At 35.1% G+C, this 19,716-nt stretch overlaps 1 protein-coding gene across 2 annotated transcripts in view; it reads left to right on the forward strand.

Annotated features, from left to right (window-relative positions):
- The first annotated feature begins 4,662 nt into the window (after nucleotides 1-4,662).
- Nucleotides 4,663-19,716, forward strand: part of LOC105232202 (uncharacterized) — a 30,544-nt gene continuing 15,490 nt past the window's right edge. For both annotated transcript variants that reach the window (XM_049454955.1, XM_049454954.1), the window contains exons 1-2: nucleotides 4,663-5,312; nucleotides 19,116-19,423. The gene's annotated coding sequence lies outside the window, so the exon portion shown is untranslated. The remainder of the gene's footprint in view (nucleotides 5,313-19,115; nucleotides 19,424-19,716) is intronic.

Consider the following 19,716-nt stretch of genomic DNA (forward strand, 5'->3'; position numbering starts at 1 on the left):
CTGTGGTATATAGCTTCGATGCTGTAGTTTTTATACTAAAACAGACTCCTAAAAATGTGAAAAGTATGGCCATAGCTCTGCTTCTACAAGCAAGTCTAGCAGACATTTATATAGACTTTAGAAAAAGTTTCCAAGAGAGAAGCAACCCGCACATAAGAAAATTCTTGCTTGAAATTTTAAACCTTCAAGGTTTTAGACTGCTTATGTAGCTAGTCCAAGTTGTGGTTGGTTCAGTGTTGATGACCTTTTTTGCTGAAGACAATGCTTGTGCTCTTATGGTGAGTGCTTCAATGGACAAAATGAAGTCGTTTAAATAACTGAAACTCAGATCCAATGGAGGCTTAGATGCGCCGGTGTTGACGACCATTTTTTCTGAAGACACACCTTGTTCCTTAAGGTGAGTGCTTCAATGGACGAAATGAAGTCGTTTAAAGAATTGAAACTCAGGTCCAATGGAGACTTAGATGCGCCGAGTCATAGTTGGTTATTGAAAAATACTTCGAAGACTATTATTCAGTCCTCTGCTGAAATACAAAGCTACCAATGAAATTTAAGGAGGGCTCATAGTAGAACCCAGACTCAGTTTTCAGCTATGCTTTCCCCAAAATTATCAAAATTTTTCCTATCCGGCTTCAAAATTTGAACTAGTCTGACATGTCGCCTAAAATTATGCAACAAAACTGGGTTCTGTTTATCACCATTGGAAAACCTCGCTTCGCTCTCAGATTATTATCGGAGCCATTTTATACCTTGATCTTTCTAATTTTGCTTCTTATTTATCGCACAATTCTATATCGCCTAAAGGTAGGCAACATAAAACAAATCTTTATATTAATGGCATATAGCCTGAAAGTATGCAGAATAAACATTAACCAACCGCCTGACAATATACAACTACTAACTCGATTTTAAACTCCTTTTCGTGCAGTACTCGATTATAGAGAGAAAGAGTAGATAGTACAGTAATGAGCATAATTTCGAGTAATTGAAATGCTTGTTTTTGATTTTCGCTTACAAATCTAGTATAGGTGTGGGTGTAAACGCAGATTACCTGCTAGTCTGTAGAGTCTACACTGAATTTTGCGCTAAGCCAATGCCAAATACTGAATGGTGAACCTAAATTGCTGGCTGGCGACAGGTGTGGACTTTCCAAGCTTAGCGGGAATGGCTTAAGGTGGCTAACAAATAACCGCTAAAACGCGCTCAACATAAACTGCGCGCCAAACAACTGACGAGAGCTGAAATTTCGGCATTTTCGGCGAGCGAAACTATTCACTGGTTGGCCATATGGGTTTTTGTTGGATTGCGTGGCGCAAATGATTTGCCAAATGTGCGCAAATGAACGCGTAACGCACGCATTGAACTTGGTATGCATACACCAACACACATGTATGCCCACACACACCTACGCGCTACCGTTGATAAGTCGCTGCTGGATTTTAGGCGTTGTGGTAAATCGCAAACATTTTAATTTACATTTACGCAACGCAAAAAGCTCAACGCTGCTCTGCATTCATAGCGACAGCGCGCACAGGCGTCAACAGCAACCAAAATAGTTGAAGCAACAACATGAAAATAAAACTAAAAAATGTTGTTGTCATGTCATTTGGCTTTCGAAATGAGCCTCATCACATTGCTGGCGCAAAATTGCTGTCGTTGTTGTTTTTGCTTTTTATTGCAGTTGTTGTTGCGTTTGTTTGGGTTTCGCCGCTACCTTTTTGCCGCAATTTAGCAGTGGCTACGCGCTCATGCCGCTCTAAGTATGTGTGCACAACTCACTTAAGTGAAATTGAATTTGAAATGTACGCTCTTTGGAGCACCAACAGTGCGTATACGCAACCTAAGTGCCATGTAATTTTATAAAATTTGGCAAATGCGCGCGTGAATGTGTACGCGCGCGTTTTTGGCGGCTTCACAACTATCGTACATAATATGCGGTGTACTCGTAATGAGATTGCTGGCGTTCTATGTGCGAAATTCAGATTTAGTTTGTTTGTTTCTGTTTTTGCTTTTTAATTTTTAAAGTGACCTCGTCGTTGATAAGGATTATTCGGTTCATTTGAGTTTTAAAAATGAAAGCGGAAAATTAATAAAAGTAGTAAATCAAACAAAAAGCAAGAAAAAACTTTAACTTCGATTACACTGAAGCTATACCCTTCACAGGTCCGTTCCTTATACCAAACAAGTGTTTAAAAATAAATGTTTCTTGTTTTGGATCTATCAGTTTGTATGGCAGCCATATGTTATAGTTGTCCGGTCTGAACAATTTTTTCGTAGATTATATTATTACCTTAAATAGTAATCCATGTTAAATTTCGTGAAGATACCACGTCAAATGAGAAAGTTTTCCATACAAGCATTTTATTCCGTTCATTCAGTTTGTATGGCAGCTATATGCTATAGTGAGCCGATCTGAACAATTTCTTCGGAGATTACATTGTTGCCTTAGAAAATAATCTATACCAAATTTCGTGAATATATCTTGTCAAATGCAAAAGTTTTCCATACAAGCCCTGAATTCCGATCGTTCGGTTTGTATGGCAGCTATATGCTATAGTGAGCCGATCTGAACAATTTCTTCCGATATTACATTGTTGCCTTAGAAATTAATCTATACCGAATTTAGTGAATACATCTTGTCAAATGCAAAAGTTTTCCATACAAGAACTTTTTTCCGATCGTTTGGTTTGTATGGCAGCTATATGCTATAGCGAGCCGATCTGAACAATTTCTTCCGATATTACATTATTTCTATAAGCAACAACTCATACCAAATTTCGTGAACATATCTTGTCAAATGCGAAAGTTTTCCATACAAGCATTTAATTCCGATCATACAGTTTGTATGATAGCTATATGCTATAGTTAATTTCTTCGGAGATTACATTGTTGCCTTAGAAAATAATCTATACCAAATTTCGTGAATATATCTTGTCAAATGCGAAAGTTTTCCATACAAGCCCTTGATTCCGATCGTTCGGTTTGTATGGCAGCTATATGCTATAGTAAGCCGATCTGAACAATTTCTTCGTATATTACATTATTATCTTAGAAAATAACCTGTGCCAACTTTTGTGAAGATACATTGTCAAATGTGAAAGTTTTCCATACAAGAACTTGATTCCGATCGTTCAGTTTGTATGGCAGCTATATGTTATAGTGGTCCGATATCGGCAGTTCCGACAAATGAGCAGCTTCTTGAAGAGAAAATGATGTTTGCAAAATTTCAAAACGATATCTTAAAAACTGAGGGACTAGTTCGTATATATACAAATGGACAGACAGATAGACGGACAAAATAGGTGTGAAAGACAAAAAGTGCCACAGGTCAGTGCCAGACTGAAATAGACTTTGGTGAAATGTGGTATTGCTAGTTTAGTGCTTTGAAATAGCAGTTGAATGCAGAGAAAATATACAAAACCGAAATCCAGCTCCTACTGATTAAGGCTATAGTGGCAGATATCTTCATAGATTACTACACTAGTGGCAACTTCACAGGAAACGTGCGAATTTCGAGATTATATAAAATTATTGACGAAATATTTGCAGACCTTCAGGATTCAAACGCTACACGGTTTGCTTAGTACAGTTTTGTGCTTCAGTAGTGAACTCACAACCTAAAAGTATGTTAAAAATTTACGTAGAACTCATTTGGAAGCAATAATATATTTCTGAAAGCCCAAAAAAATTATTTCAAATGTCACAAAAGTGAAAAGAAATAGAGGTGTATGCAAATTGCCAACTCAATTATATTCACCAGAGCGGGGAACGGCCTTAGTATAACATAAAGGGGTAGTTCATGGTTGAGGTAGATGCCAAGAAAGGTGAGAAATATAGAAATCAACAGTTAGAAGTATGTTAAAGTTGTAAGGCTGTAAGTGCAGAGACAAAATGAATTTGATGCACTATAGAGTCACGTTAAAACACGAGAGAAAATGTTAGAGAGAAAAAAAGAGAGATACTAACATGATACCGATTACAGCAATTGATGCAAAATACAAGCCTAAAAGTATGTTAAATCTAAAAAATGTTTATGTAACTAGGCAAAATGAATATAAAAGAGCGGATATGTAGAACAGAGTTATGTTAGAAGACGAGCAAGCTAAAAAAAGATTAGGTTAACAAGTTGATTATGAAATTCTTTTACAGAAAAAATCCGAAAAGTATGTTAACATAGTAAAATTTATATGTTAACGAGTCAAAATTAATATAAAAGAGCAAAATTTCACATTACAGCTAGCTGCAAAGAGAGCAAGCAAGTGAACGCTGATGCTTGGATATAAGAAACAGTGCACAGTGCTGCCCACATATTGGGAGTAAGAGCAACTCATGTTACATTACAGCACGAGAGTGCCTCCACTAAAGTTGAGGTGGCATAACAGAAGCCTTGCTGCCATTTGAACTCACCACACAACACTGGCGACGCCACTTAATTTCTTTCTTGAACAAAGGTAAGCGCTTAGCTGTTATTGCCAGCTCGTTAGCGGCGAGCGTAATAATCGTTAACAGCGCAACGGAAAAAATTCAGCCGTTAACATAAGCATTATTGCTAAGCTAACGGTATAGGTAGGTATATGTGTCAAACGCTACAATTTCATACACCACAAGCTGCTGCCGTAACTCACCACAGATACAGTAGTGTAGCCAATATTTGCTTTGGCCAAGCAGCCATCAGTTCGGGTCGGTCATTTAACGGTGCAAGTACGGCGCAGACCAATGGCGCCACGGTAGTGAAAGCGTATTGACGCGAAAGTGGTGGAGTAGAGTTTATATTATAAATTAATGACAGAACAGAGTGACGAACAAATATAGAAACAACAACAACAAGAAATGAGAATAATGGAAAAAGTGAGAAATATATAAACAAAAATAACGGTGAAATTTCAACAAGAATTATTTTGCACAGCTACATAAGCACATTAACATTGCGCTGCTCACGTGTATGTTTGCGTAATTAAAAATTTATGTTTCGGCGCCTTGAAATATGCTACAAACACACACATATTTGTTTTGGCAGTAGCTGGCTTTAAGGCGTGCTTTGTTTGTGTTGGTGCATGTAACTGTTTCGAAACAATTTTTTTTGCCGCTGTGTGCTCCAGCGCAACGTTGTCCCATTGCAGCAGACACCGTGGTACGTCATTGCGGCCTGCCGTTATCATTTGCTGCCGCAGCACGCTTCCCACGGGTGACGTTTGCATTTTTATTTTTAAATCTTTCGTTTTGCCTTTGTTTGCGAAAGTGCTACAGCTGGCACGGTTGCGTAAATCGGCGCTCGCCTGCATGACAATGCGAATTTTTAAGCAGCAGAAATGGTGAGTGTGAATTTTTTTTGTTGTAGAGAGTTTTAAATATTTAAAATATTTTCGAGAATTATGAATGCTTTAAATTTGTTCGAGATTGAGTTTTTTTTTATAAAATGTGTGGCACATACATATATTTGGTAATAATAAAATGTTAAAATGAAATAGTTTTAGTTAAAAAAAATTAGATAAGTTTGAAAAAATATATTTAATAATATTTGGAAAATATATAAAAATTAAATTATTTTTTTCTTTAAAAAATGCATATATTTTAATGTAAATTACAACGAATTGCAGAGTAAAAAATTATAGATACAAAACCTAAATGAAATTAAAAATTGTAATAAATATAGCAAAAAAAAATAATAAAAAAATAAATACAAATAATGCATTGTTTCTAATAATATGTGTGTTACAGATATTTTGATATTAATAAAGATATATAAAATTAAATTTTTTTGTTTGTTTTATTTTGTATTTTCTAAAATATAAAATTGTCGGATAGTAAACTAATGAAATAAAATAATAAAATTAATAAAACTAAAAAAAAAAATAAATATATATAAATTGAAGAAAATAAAAAAAAATTATATATATACTGCATTTTGGGTATGTGACTTCGCTAAAATATTGCTGATACATTATGAAATGCTCCTAATTGTAGGCAACACTTTTTTTATGCATTTTTTTCTAGTGGGTCTCCGCTTCAAGCCGCTATCTCCGCACGTTGTAGCAGTTGCCCTTTATGAACCCCGTGGTTATCTATGCGAGCAGGGAGGCCACGCAAGGGTTGACACAAGTCCTTATGGGAGCTTGTGTTCAGTGCCAGGTCCGGGCATGAATCTGGAGCTCATCGCAACCGAACCTGTACAGCCAAAGAATTATGGCGACGTGCATTGTACGAACTTGAAGACCTGCCAAGGTTTTAACGAGATAGAGGTTAAAACAGTATTAGCCTGCCAGCCATTTCGCTAAGATGTCACTCTTACTTACTGAGGTGAGAGAATACTGCCCTCACCAGCCCTTTGTCAGACTAGTCCATTATTGGTTTCCAGTATTCCATAATCAGAACCTTACTGGTCTCGATTCTGATGGGCGCTTGCCCAGGGTTTTCGCTGGCATGCACTGTTGGTGCTGCTCACTGTGTGGTTCCCTCGTCGCTTTGTTGTCTCCCTCTCGTTAGTAGGTTCTCCCTCGGTGCAACTCCGACGGGGTTGTGGAAGCTTATTTAAAGGCGGCGTCTGCTTACCTCTTCGCCGGAGTTTCATTGGGCACATGAGTCATTTTGAGCGAAGCCTCTCTCTTGCAGGTTATGGTCAGGGGTTGCGTATTACTATTCGCTACTAACCTACTTAGGATAGGCCATCCACTATCCGCCAGCTGTGACCCCGGTAGTAGCCTGAGCTCAGCCCTACCTATTTTGTTCTTTGTCTTTATTATTATTAGTCGTTTTACTTTAAAGGTTTAAAATTTAAATATCGCAAGCTGGCTAATAAAGGGTCTGAAGAGTATAAATGTCTATTTTTTCTAAAGTAAAATTGTCAAATATAAATTACATGAAAATTCGTAGTAAATAAAATAAATTAAAATAATAAAATTAATAAAACTAATAAAATAAAATAATAAAAATATAAATTCAAGGAATAAAAAATATATATATATAAATAAAAAATTTCAAATGCAAATTTGTATAAAAAAACAATAATTGCGAAGATTGAAAAAATGTTAAGTACAATTGTCATTAAAAATATATTTATCATTTAATAATATTTGTGTTATATAATATATGAGGCCTTATGTTCCACCTAGGAACTACGGGAAAATATATATACATATGTACATATAATATACCTTTATAATATTTTTCTTATATAATATAACAGTATCAACAGAAATAAAATGAAAAAAATCTTAACTTTGGTTGCACGGTAGCTATACAACCCTACACAAATACAAAAAATTCACAAGAACTTTATTATGAGCGGTCAGTTTGCTTTAGTGCTCCATTCCATTTTTTCGGAGTTAGCATAGCTGCTTTAGTCTATAAACCATGCCAAATTTGGTGAAATTACCTTGTCAAGAAACAAAGTTTTCCATACAAGCTTTTCTGACAAATGAGCAGTTTCTTGGGAAGACAAGAACGTGTGTTTCAGATTGATATATCAGAAACTGAGTGACTAATTCGCAAATATACAGACAAACGTATAAGCAGACAGACGGACATGGTTAAATCGACTAAGCTCGACAAGCTGATCATTTATATATATATATATATATTATTTGTAGGGTCTCAGCCGTTCAGGTGTTAGAAACTTCGTGGTAAACTTAACAGTATATTCTGTTGAAGCTCTTTAGGGTATAATAAATAACATAATACAAAATTATATTATATATCTTAGTTTCATAAAATAAATATTATAAAAAACATATTATTTAAAATGTTCACTTACATTACTTGCTTGAAATCGCCTGAAAATAGATAATGGCAGAAAGTAATATATTAATAATTAATTTAAATTTTCGTGAAATTATTTATTTTTAATTTACTTTCAAAAAGAAATAAAAACTATTATTAAAAAGTGTAGTACAAGTATTTCCGCTATCTAAGCTCTGACATTTTATAAATAACTTCAAAAGCGACATACTAAAAAGACATAGCATACCATTAGGCAACGACCATATTATATGTAACTACAAGATGTAGTATAACGGGGTTTTCAATAAAAGCGCTACAAAAAAATTGTTTATTCCTGTGAAAGTATGGTACATTCGATGCCTATGTGTATGGAATTCGATTTCTTTTGCATAGCCACCATGGGCATGCTTGCAGAAGTTCAGACGCTGAACACAATTTTCGACGGCTTTTAAGTATAAATCGGCCGATGCGGCCAATTGACTGGGTTATTTCATGAGATAACCCGTTAACCAAACCTGGTTTTCAATAAAGCGTTTGTGACCTTCGCTGTGTGGCTTGTGCTGTCATCCTGTTGGTACCACATGTTGTCCAAGTCCCTATCAGCCAATTCGGACCAAAAGTATTCCGTACTCAATCAGCGGTAGCGATTCCCATTCACAGTAACGTACTGGTCTTGATCACCACGGAAGAAGTAAGGCTCAATGATGCCGCCAATCCATAAACTGCACTAACACGTAATTTTTTCGGGATCCAATGGTCACTGATGCAGTACGTGTGGATTGCTGCCTGACCAATAACGCATATTTTGCTTGCTTATTGACGAAGCCATTCAGCCAGAAATGAGCCTCATCGTTGAAGATGATTTTTTGATGAAAATCCGGTAAGTTGGAGCACAGCCCATTTCAAGAACACACGACGATTCTGGTGGTCAAGCGGCCTCAGTTCTTGCGTCAGCGACTAATTTGAGTCTTCCTCAATTGATGCGCTTGCGGCAGCAGCATCAATTGTCGATCTGACAGGACGTTTATGATGACTATAAATTAGACATAGTGCTCTTAAAGTTGAGGTCACTGACTCCGAATATCAGTAATAAATTTTAATACTTTCCACTCGTTGTTGGATCGTATATCTTTCCAATGTGAAATGGCAAACCTTATTGAAGATAGATTTCAAAAAACCGCGTAATTTATACACCCTACGATGAGACTCCGAAAAATAGGGCATATAAAATGCCTTTAGATTGTGAATATTCAATTGCAATTAAAATTTTAAAAAATTATAGAAGAATTGTAGGTAGGAGTATGAACAGGTTACTGTCTAATAGGCAGACATGCCAGTAGACAAGGAACGCCATAGAACGACTATTGTTGAAGCTGTCAGAAGTTAGAAGTGTGAAAGATAATTAAACATCTGCGATTGTAGAGCTGTATAAACAGCAATTTTCGGTCGAGGGTTTGTTGACGATAACTCGGAAGTTTCGCAACTTTTCGTCCTGATGAACTTTATCGGAAGTGTGGGGTGGTTCAGACAGGAGGCAATAGAGTGAAGGGACTTTAGTCCCAGCGTCATCACAATGGGCCTCCTAAAGACTTAGCTGCGTCGTTAGACAGCCATTCTATGTATTTTCCTTTACAGAAATGACTTAAGTAACGAGTTGAGTCACTTTAGCCATGTTGTTTTGCATATACGTGTACTAGTCCATTAATTCCTGGTATGTTGTACTCAAGTTTTGCACTCGTATTACAGCTCCGGTCAACATTTTTTCTTCTCTTTAATATATAACAATGCAGAAATATACTAATTTAATTAGAAAATTCAGCACAAATTTAGTAAATACTTCATCTAGAGCTTAATAGGTTTAAACTTGCCTGCTTCAAATTCCCAAAATCTGGCAAAACTTGATATTTTGTCAATTATTTGAGCACATGAGCCGCATTGCTGACCTAAAAAACTTGTTTAAAAAATATTGTATTTTATTTTTCGATTTTTTTCGTTTTTTGTTGTCTGGTCTAGTATTACAGTTATTTCAGCGAGTTTAATTGTTGCAGAAAACAAGAAAAATAAAGAAAATTGCCACAAAAAATGGGCGCTGCAAAGTATTGTTTAAAATTATACGCTACACAACACACGAATGTGGTGGAAATTAAACGCTGTAACTGGAAACGCGCATATATACTAATGCACATATACATATATATACATACACACACATATTTACGCTCTACAAACATGTAGCACGCGTAAAAAGCTAGCTAAGCGGAAAAGTTGGCGCGAGACTAGAAATTTATTTTTATTTCTGCGGCCAACTGCAGCGCGCGTATTAATTTCTGTCAGCGCCGTGACTCAAGTTGTAATGCATACATATATGTATATATGAGTTTCCGTGTAATTGTGAGAATATAATAAAAACAACAAAAAGTAAGCGGCTGCATAAACTAGTATTGCATTTTTCTAATATTTACCGTTACATGCAAACATGTGTTTGTGTATGCGCCTAAAACTATGCTCCAGCTAAGCACTCGCATTTTACACATTTCTATTCGCCTCAAATTGAGACTTTCATACGCCGCGCGCTCGCTAACAGTCAGCTGACACACTTTTACATATACATATAAGTATGTGTGATAGTATGTGTTGTGTTAAGTAATATGGAAATGCATGTCTGTGCCGTCTGCTTCCACTTGTCTGCTATTTTGTCGCTAAACCAAGCGACCACGGCGGCTATATGCACTTGAGTGCACTCCAAAAGACGCTTGAACACTGTGGAGAATACAGATGCATGCAAACATATACATACATATATGGAGTATACACACATATACATATACAGTAAAAATGTCTGCTTAACACATACGTTCACACATACAAAGAAATTATAAACATTTCGTAGTTATACATAACATATTGATAGCCTGAACAGGGTTTACTAAGTTTCGTCCGCAGTTTGTAACACCCAGAAGTAGACCCAGGGTGATGAGCTGAGTCGGTTTAGCCCTGTATACATATATCCAAACTAGTCACTCAGTTTTTGGGCTATCGATCTGAAATTTTACACAGATCATTTTTTCGCCAAGGAGCTGCTCATTTGTCGGAGTTGCCGATTTTGGACAGCTATATCATATAGCTGCCATGCAAACTGATCGATCAAAAGCAAGTCCTTGTATAGAAAACATTTTTATTTTTTAATATATCTGCACGAAATTCGGTATAGATTATTGTCTAAGGCAACACTATAATCTCCGAAGAAATTGCTCAGATCGGATTTATATAACATATAGCTGCCATACAAACTGACCCTTCAAAATCAATTCCTTCTAAGTAAAATTTTTTTATTTGGCTTTTTATCTTCGCGAAATTCGGTATGCATTATTGTTTAAGGCAACACTATAATCTCGGAAGAAATAGCTCAGATCGGATTTCTATAACATATAACTGCCATACAAAATGATCGACTAAAAGCAAGTCCTTGTATAGAAAACTTTTTTATTTGGCAAGATATCTTCACAAAATTTGGTACACGGTGTTCTTGAAGGCAATAATATAATCTACGAAAAAATTGTTCATATCGGATTTCTATAACATATAGCTGCCATACAAAATGATCGACCAAAAGCAAGTCCTTGTATAGAAAACATTTTTATTTGTTAATATATTTTTACGAAATTCGACATGGATTATTGTCTCAGACAACCCTACAATATCTGAACAAATTCTTCAGATCGAACTACTATAACATATAGCTGCCATACAAACTAATCGAGAAAAATCTAGTTATAGATTTTTTATGTTTTATAACCTTGAGGGGTATTCTAGCTTCGCTGCAGCCGAACTTAATTTCTTTTTTTTTCATTCTACCACAAATGCATACTTATATACATTTTCATACTTTCCTTTCACACACACAAGCATTTAAATACAACTTTATGCTAAATTCACAACGCGCTTGACGCTTCACTTTGCTTGCGTCGCGCCATTTAAGTGCACTTTAAATATTATTTGTTGTTTTAGTCATGGCGCGGTCTAGAAAGCTTTGTGGTACGCTACCACTTGGCTGTTCTTTAAGTGACACACATACACACACACATATACTGTACATGGCACAACAATGTGTTAAGCTTTAGCAATTCAAAGTTGTGCCATTTCTTTCCCCACAATTTCTTGCGTCTTTTGTCTTGCTTTCCATCACTTGCCTTGATTTGTGTTGCTTTTGCGCTTTTCTTGGCATTCGCTGACACATTTAGACACGCACACACTACCATGCTTATAGGATGTATACACTTATATCTCCACACATATAGCTGTGTTTGTGTAGTACAAAGCAGCACAGCTGCGGTCTTGGTCACAATTCTTCATTGTTGTTACTATAACTCTACTTCAGTGTACATATGACTGTACTTACATATGTATATGTACCTATAACGGTATATGTATGTATATATGTACTGTAAAGTCTTTGCTCGCCGAGCATGAAATGTGATATGTGGCACAGCACGGTGCAATGACTTATGGCTGGCTGCTGCGCCGAAGATATGAGATATACACACACATATACAAATTGGCCATACACACTTACACACATGAGGGATCATGTGCGCCAAATTGTAGCAGTAGACACATAGTGTTGTATTTGAAATCCTTTGAATGTTAATGCAAGTGCTTTTTGGTGCAAGCACTCCACTTGGTATGGTTCCAATTTTAACATATTTCTTAGGTGGCAAACAGTTTTCGAAGTAAGGAAAATACTTGCAAGTAGTTTTATTGCTGTAACCTATTTTTTTTTTTTTAATTTCAAAAAAGTTACTAAATAAATATTAAAAAATTTAACAAAATTAATGAAAACATTTTAAAAATATTTTTTGTAGTGTTTTTAATTTTTTTTTTATAATTTGTGTATTAAAATTGCTTATATTTTTTTTGAAAACAGAAAATACAAAAAAATATTTAGAATATATAACGCATGTATATAATCCAATATAATGTATTTAAACTCTAATTTTTTAGCAATTATGGTTCATATTTATTTAAGAAAAAATACATATTATATTATATAGATAAAAAAAATTGCAAAAAAAATTAAAAAAAAAAATTAAAATAAAAATCTAAAGCATTTTCAAATATATATATGTGTATACACATGTATATATTATTTAATTTTTTTTAGAAATGAAATCAAAAATGAAAACAAATTTTATTTCAAAAAATAATACTTTTTAATTGAAATATAATATTTCCAATTTGAAGAAGCATATTTAAAAAGGAAGAAAATGTAAAATAAAAACCAAAAATAACATTTGCAAAATCTTTATATATAAAAATCTTCTGACCGTGTGTTTGCATTTGAACTGCTCCTAAACGGATGGGCCGATTTTGATTAAATTTTGTGTGTATGTTCCAGGAGATTCGACAATGGTTTAGATTTACAATTTGGTCCACTGGAAAATGTATTTTAAATTATTTTTTCATATTTAATCAACTGTTTTGGAATGTTTGACCGATAGATGGCGCTACTATCGCAGTATCCAATATTCAAACCTTAAATTGGCGTAAACGTGTATTAAACAAAACGATGCCAAAGTAAAAGACGACATCTGTGGATCAAGTTTTTATATTGAGGACAGAGCTCGTTCTTAAGTAATAAATTGGGTGATTCAATACATCTATGGGTAGCTATAACATTTTTTCATACCTGCTAACTATTGGAGGGGGTATCTTGACAGACAATTTAAAATTGCAAAAAGTTTGGCATAAAAAAATAGCGGCATAACTGAAGTGTTGATAAAAAAGCCTATTAAAATTTGAGATATGCAGAAATCTTTTCGAAGCATTGCACAGAGAAAGGCAACATTTAAACGAGGACGATGAAGTACATATGTGCGTACAATTTCAAACTGATTCTTCCTGAAAAATAATAAAATTACTAAATATTGGGAATGGTAGACTAGAACTGCAATCAAATACACAGTGCAATGAATTAAAACTGGCTCATTTATCATTCGATGAATAATATGCCACGGGCATCCCAAAAGACTGATGCCATAACCTCTCCAGCCGATTTTATTGTCTTTCTACGCTTGAGAACCGTTTCTTAATATACAGTCCACTAGGCTGACAATCGATTGGACTCGATAGTATTCAATAGTATTTTTACCCCAAAAACAAATTCTTTCTTAACTTAAAATTTTCATGATCTATGTATATCATTTATCATTAAGTAATTCTCTTGGTAATTTTTGTCAAAATATATTTCTTCCGAACTATAGTTTGTTTGTAGAATCAGAAAATATTAAGCAAAAAACGTTTAAAAAATCTTTGTTTGGTAATTTTTCTGCATTAACATACTTTTACCGAAAAATTATATTTTTGTATATACTCGAAATATATGGTGTGTAAGAAGTTTCTACACCTTAATGAAAAATTTGTTAAAAAATAATAATGAAATTTTTTAAAATAGGACATTTTTACTGTTTTTTCGGAAAAAAATTATTCTAAATTTTTTCTAAAAAAATGAAAATTTTATATATGCATACATACGTAAACTACACATTACAAGTTTATATTTTTATTGAATAAGGGTTCTTTAAAACTTTCCACGTTATAGAATAACTGCACTGAAATCGAAGTCAAAACTCTACTTCGCCCAAAAATATTAGATATACTACTTGCATATACTCTTCTTTGTTAACTCCATTTTAACTGACTGGCAATAAACGAGTATGAGCGTACGTCACAATCATGTAAATGTGACTCGAAAGTATACATAAATACATACAAGTAAATATGTCAAATATCAAGGCATTTCAAGCGAAATTAAGTCTCCTAAGTATTGTTATTGTCGTACTTCTGTTATCTCGATTTATCAGCTTTTGCACTTAACTGTTGACAAGTCGACGCTTAAGTCAGACAGATGTATGTAAACATCTATGTGTCTCTGTGTGAGTATATATGCGCTAACATATAAATATAGCTTTGCTCTCTATCTGTAAGTATTGTTACACCCAGACACACACAACTACATACGCAATGTAACCAACAATCCCTACAGTTGTGCTTGAAAGTGCACAAACTTTATAAGAATCAACTCACATTTCTATGTATGTGTTAGTTTATATAGACTGTTATAGAGTTTTGAAATATTCGACATTGTTGCTGCCTTTAAGTAGTTTTATTGGTAGACCCAGTAGTGTACTTTAAGGGCGACATGTGTAAAACATGCTAAACAACAACAACTATTTGCGTGTACAACAACAATGCTGATAACAAAGAAAACGCATTTTAAAGCTTGACAAAGAACAACAACAATAGAGAGTTGAGTTAGTGAATCTGCATAATGTTTAAAGTAAGAAAGGACAAAAGAAGTCCACCTTTCCCTCATAAGAAAAAAACAGAATAAAGAGAATAAAAGTATGTTCTTACAATCAAAGAATAAGTGGGATTAAAGAAAATTTATTCTAAACACGAGTAAGGAAGAGCTAAGTTCGGGATTAACTGAACAATAAAATTTGCAGATTATAATGTTTTTATAAGATTCGTTACATGAATCGAAGACTGCTAGTTTGGATCCACAGCTATATAGTATGGGTGTAGGAAAAACTCAGAAAATCTCTCTTTGAGCGTTAAAGCTAAACGCTTAGATCCGAAAGCTTCCTGTAAAATCTGCTAACCTATGCAAATTGCGCGTATGCTTTCTCCAAATCAACAATAGATCCATTATCAGTTCAAGACAATATCTACAGAGAACCGTTTTGGGTTGTTAAGTTCTCAGTTTTAACTATTTCTTGATACCCGGTGAAATATGAAGGATTTAAATTTCGCCTAAGGTTACCAAACTTTCAAATACATAGATCTCAAGCCACCACATGCAACGCGTTAAGCAATTTTCTTCCTCTGGTCTTTGTAGAGTGTGTCCAAATAAAAAGTCGGTATAATAGAAGATCATCTTGTTAACACTTCAACGTGTTGCTTTGAAGCTCGTTTAACTCGAGTTTGATTTAAGCAAGTAGAGAGGCCTGAATAATTTTGAGACTGTGAGTACCTTCTATAAACACTAACCCTTTTAGCTGATAAGGCAGACCTTATGAAATCTTCATTCTTCATACAGTTTTGGAGGAGCAGCTATACCTTTTAGTGCTGTTCGTTTGGATACTGTCTGATCACTAGAAGGCTTTACGAACTTGGAAATACCTTTGAAGTACTTGAGAGGTTCGTGAGAAGACTTTTGCTGGAACAAATAATTTCAATTTCTGAGACTGCATAAAATGAAGTTGGAATTCTTGGACCGTATTGTCTGTCTAAATTTAAACTTAGACGCGGTCGAGAAATAAATCTGTCTCTCATCGAGTGTTAGTCAGTCTCAAAGCCAAATTGGAAAGTATATTTGAAGCCACACAAGATCATCATTAAAAACGGGCCAAAAGATCAACAATGATTAAAAAAATTTGGTTCCCAAGATAGTAATGAATCGGTGACTGATTGTCTGAGCAACAACCACCAACCCATATCAAAAACCTGATAACAAAATATTATTATTATTATATCAAAGATCTGACCTGAACAAAGAAGAAACAGTTGTTTATGTAGGGTATATTCTCATGAATTTGCGTTCATAAATCTGTACCTTAGATTTTTAAGGGTTAGATCCCACTACCTTTTTCATTATTGGTACCTATTGGTTTACTAAAACACGTCAAAATAACTAGTACTATATCGCTGTAGGTATTATAAACTTAAAGCAGCAACAATAGCAAAAAAACAAGCACTTATTTACACCTCTAGCCAACTATCCAGACACAAGCGACCTGCAATCAGTTACATGGTAAACTTTTTCCACGCCTCAATAGCGTGAACTGTAGTAATTTCTGTATACAACAACAACAACAACAGCAACAACAAAAGCAACAGTAACAACAAACAAAAAACCGAAAAAAATAGCGGCAGAACTTGAAAAAGTCTTGCAAAATATATGTGCAGTAGGCAGCGCTTAGACATGGAGCACCCGAGCGTATACGTAACATTGTAACAAACAACATCTAAGTCGGATAATAGATGGTTAACTGACGGCTGAAGCAAAAATGAAAAAAAAACCGAAAAGCAAGACGAAGAGTGCATAAGTTTATTGCGCTTGCACCTCACTATATATAAATACATATATATGCATACACATTAGTGTATGTATTGTGTATGTGTTGGCTTGTATAGCAACTTCATTGCAACACGCCATGACAGCTGTGCGCCTCTAAGCGTTGATGATGCTGGGGATTTAGCTGTAACTTGGCCGGAATATGTTGAGAACAGCAACAACAACAAGTAGTTGTATTGGCCGGCAGCCGTTGAGGCGTGAGAATCCGCTCTTAACCGGGTTGTTAGGGCAACAAGTTGTTGAACTCAGCTCACTTGCTTGCTAATATATGTATGTATGCATGTATGCAGCGGCATGTGTTAGTGAGCTAAGGAGGAAGTGTTGAGTAAATATTTACGAATGTATTAGAATGTTAATGGCTTGAGAGGCAGATGAGCGAAGGTTAAGCAAATAGTTATGCGAGGTGAGCCCTCAGTGGATTGAATTTGCTAAAAAAAATTGTTTGGTGTGAACATGACTTCAAGTGAGCATGTTAATAAATAAATTAATGCTGCAAAGAATTTTGCATTATATATGGGGTTGAGCGCCTAATAGTATGCACTAATATTTAGTGATATCGCTTATTTTAGATTTTAATGTGTTGACACTGAGTCTTTAGTACATTGAACTGAGACTTAAAGTACGTACCTGACCTAAGGATAAGAACCTGCGAATCGCATAAATTAAGTTAAAGAAAAAAAGTATAGAAATGTACGGACTTTAGCAAAAAATGAAGTATAGATAAAATACGTATACCCTGAAATCTTAATGGACTTCACTTACTTAGTTATGGCGATTTCTTAAGATTCCTTTGTAGAAAGATGTTTTCAAAACTTTTAGAGACCAACCGAAGTCGAGTCCAATATACTAGATCTTCCACAGTGAACATGATACCTTAAGAAACTGTAGATGAAGTCAGGGTACTATTCACTTGGACTACCACTATAAACAGCCCTTAGTGAAGCCAGAACATAGAGTTTCAGTAAACCGAGCTATAAGTCGATGAAATGCCTTGAGGACAATACAAGTCTGCTCAGACGTCTTACATCTATTCCCACAGCTCAGCGGGACATCTAAAGGTGTGAGCTTACAGTTATTTCTGCTTTGTTCTCACAAAGTCGGGATAATCAAGAAGGAATTGTTGAGATTTTTCCACCTTGTTTTCTTCCAAACATCTTCTACAACTTGGCTCCCGTAAGATTTTCAACTATATCGCGAGCACCCGATGGACAATGTTCAGTTAGAAATTAGTTAGTTTCTAAAAATACGAAAAAGGTAAATGTACTGAAGGTAAAGAGCTCACAAGGTCTCTTGCGATCCACTTTCGGGCTAAGAATCTTACGTCAGTACCAAAGATTTTGGTTTCACAGGGCTGGTTAAGCTCCCGTAAGGTACAGCTATCTTGTAGTAGAAGACACAAAGAGCTCGCAGCTAAACTCGTTCTCAATCTATTGTTAGCGGCGCAAAAGTAACTTTTCCCGCCAAATCGTCAGCTACGTAGTTATCTGCGTTTCCGCTAGCCAGGCATCCACACTAGCCTTATCACAAAGTGATTCGATATCGTCGATGTCAAGGTAAGCCATTCCCTAACTAGCCTTGATCGCAGGGTTAGGGAGCTCAAGGTCAAGATAAAGGATCCAATATTCACAGTTTGGCGCAATAGTTTTAGAGGAATTCGGGCTTGGCTTATTTGTCTTTTCAACTCAGAAGTCGAAACTCGCTATGCCACATTCGTTTTTCGGTTTCTGATCTTCAAAGATTTGGCTGATGCGCAGTTAATTGTTAGTTTTATCAACTTCGTTTAGTCTTCTGTGAGTCCGTTCCAGTAAAATTCGCCTGTAGAGATTTTTACTACCAAATAGTAAGTCACCTCCCAATTTTAACGAGGCCTTAGTAAGTTATGCAAGTGGTCCATAATTGTATTTAGTCATTCGATGAATGGTTCCGCAGTAGGTACTAACTTCAAAGGAAGAATTAAAGCTTTAAATTAGTCTGTTCCGGGTTTTATTCTCAGCTGAAGAATACCTGAAAATGGGTAACCGGGACTTTCAGCCTTCATCTTAAATGGGCACCCTATATGACGAAGGAGGACTTTTGAGAAATTGTTATCGAATGAATATCTAAAAAAAAGACGTGCTTATTAGAAACCACTACAAAAAAGAGCAACCAAAAATTCAATTGAACATCATTTTATTAAAGATACATACATATACATATAAACATTATATTTTCAGAATTTTATTCAATCACAGACCACCTTCTTTTCTTTGCCTGCTCATTCCAGCTCGACGCATCCTCGAATAGAATGCAAAGCCACGTCAACCCACAAAAGGACAAGTCAAAATAAATAAAGCAAGCGAAACAGAGGAGAAAAAAAGGAAAGGAGCCGCGAAATTGAACTAAATTAAATATTTTCTGCAAGCTTTGAAGCACGAAGAACAAAAAAAAAACAATAAAAGAGAAAATACAAAATAAAAGCCAATTCAAAAAGAAAAGCTAATCAATATATGACAAAAAAACGCAATTTGAATGAGCAACAAAAGAAGTACGAAAAAGCATACAACAAATACAATAACGAGTGAAAATGAGGTGGTAAGTGCAAAAAGAGATTTTCGTATAAATAATTAAAATTAACGGAAGTAAAGGAATCAGGACACAGAAGTAAACAAAGTGAACATTTTAGCTGATGGATTTAATAAACATGAAGTGACACATAGGAAAAAGGGTACTAGTCGATAGGATAATCTTAAGATATATTTGTTTATACGTCAGACCTGGATCAAGTTACTTCAATTGAACTGCCAGGTAGAGCTTCAGGAACTGTTCTAACTGCAGACATGTCTATTCGGTCTTCCTGAAGTAATTCCTTTTAGCTGAACTTGCAG

The sequence above is a fragment of the Bactrocera dorsalis genome, chromosome 4 (genome assembly GCF_023373825.1).
Source record: "Bactrocera dorsalis isolate Fly_Bdor chromosome 4, ASM2337382v1, whole genome shotgun sequence".
Classification (NCBI taxonomy): Eukaryota; Metazoa; Arthropoda; class Insecta; order Diptera; family Tephritidae; genus Bactrocera; species Bactrocera dorsalis.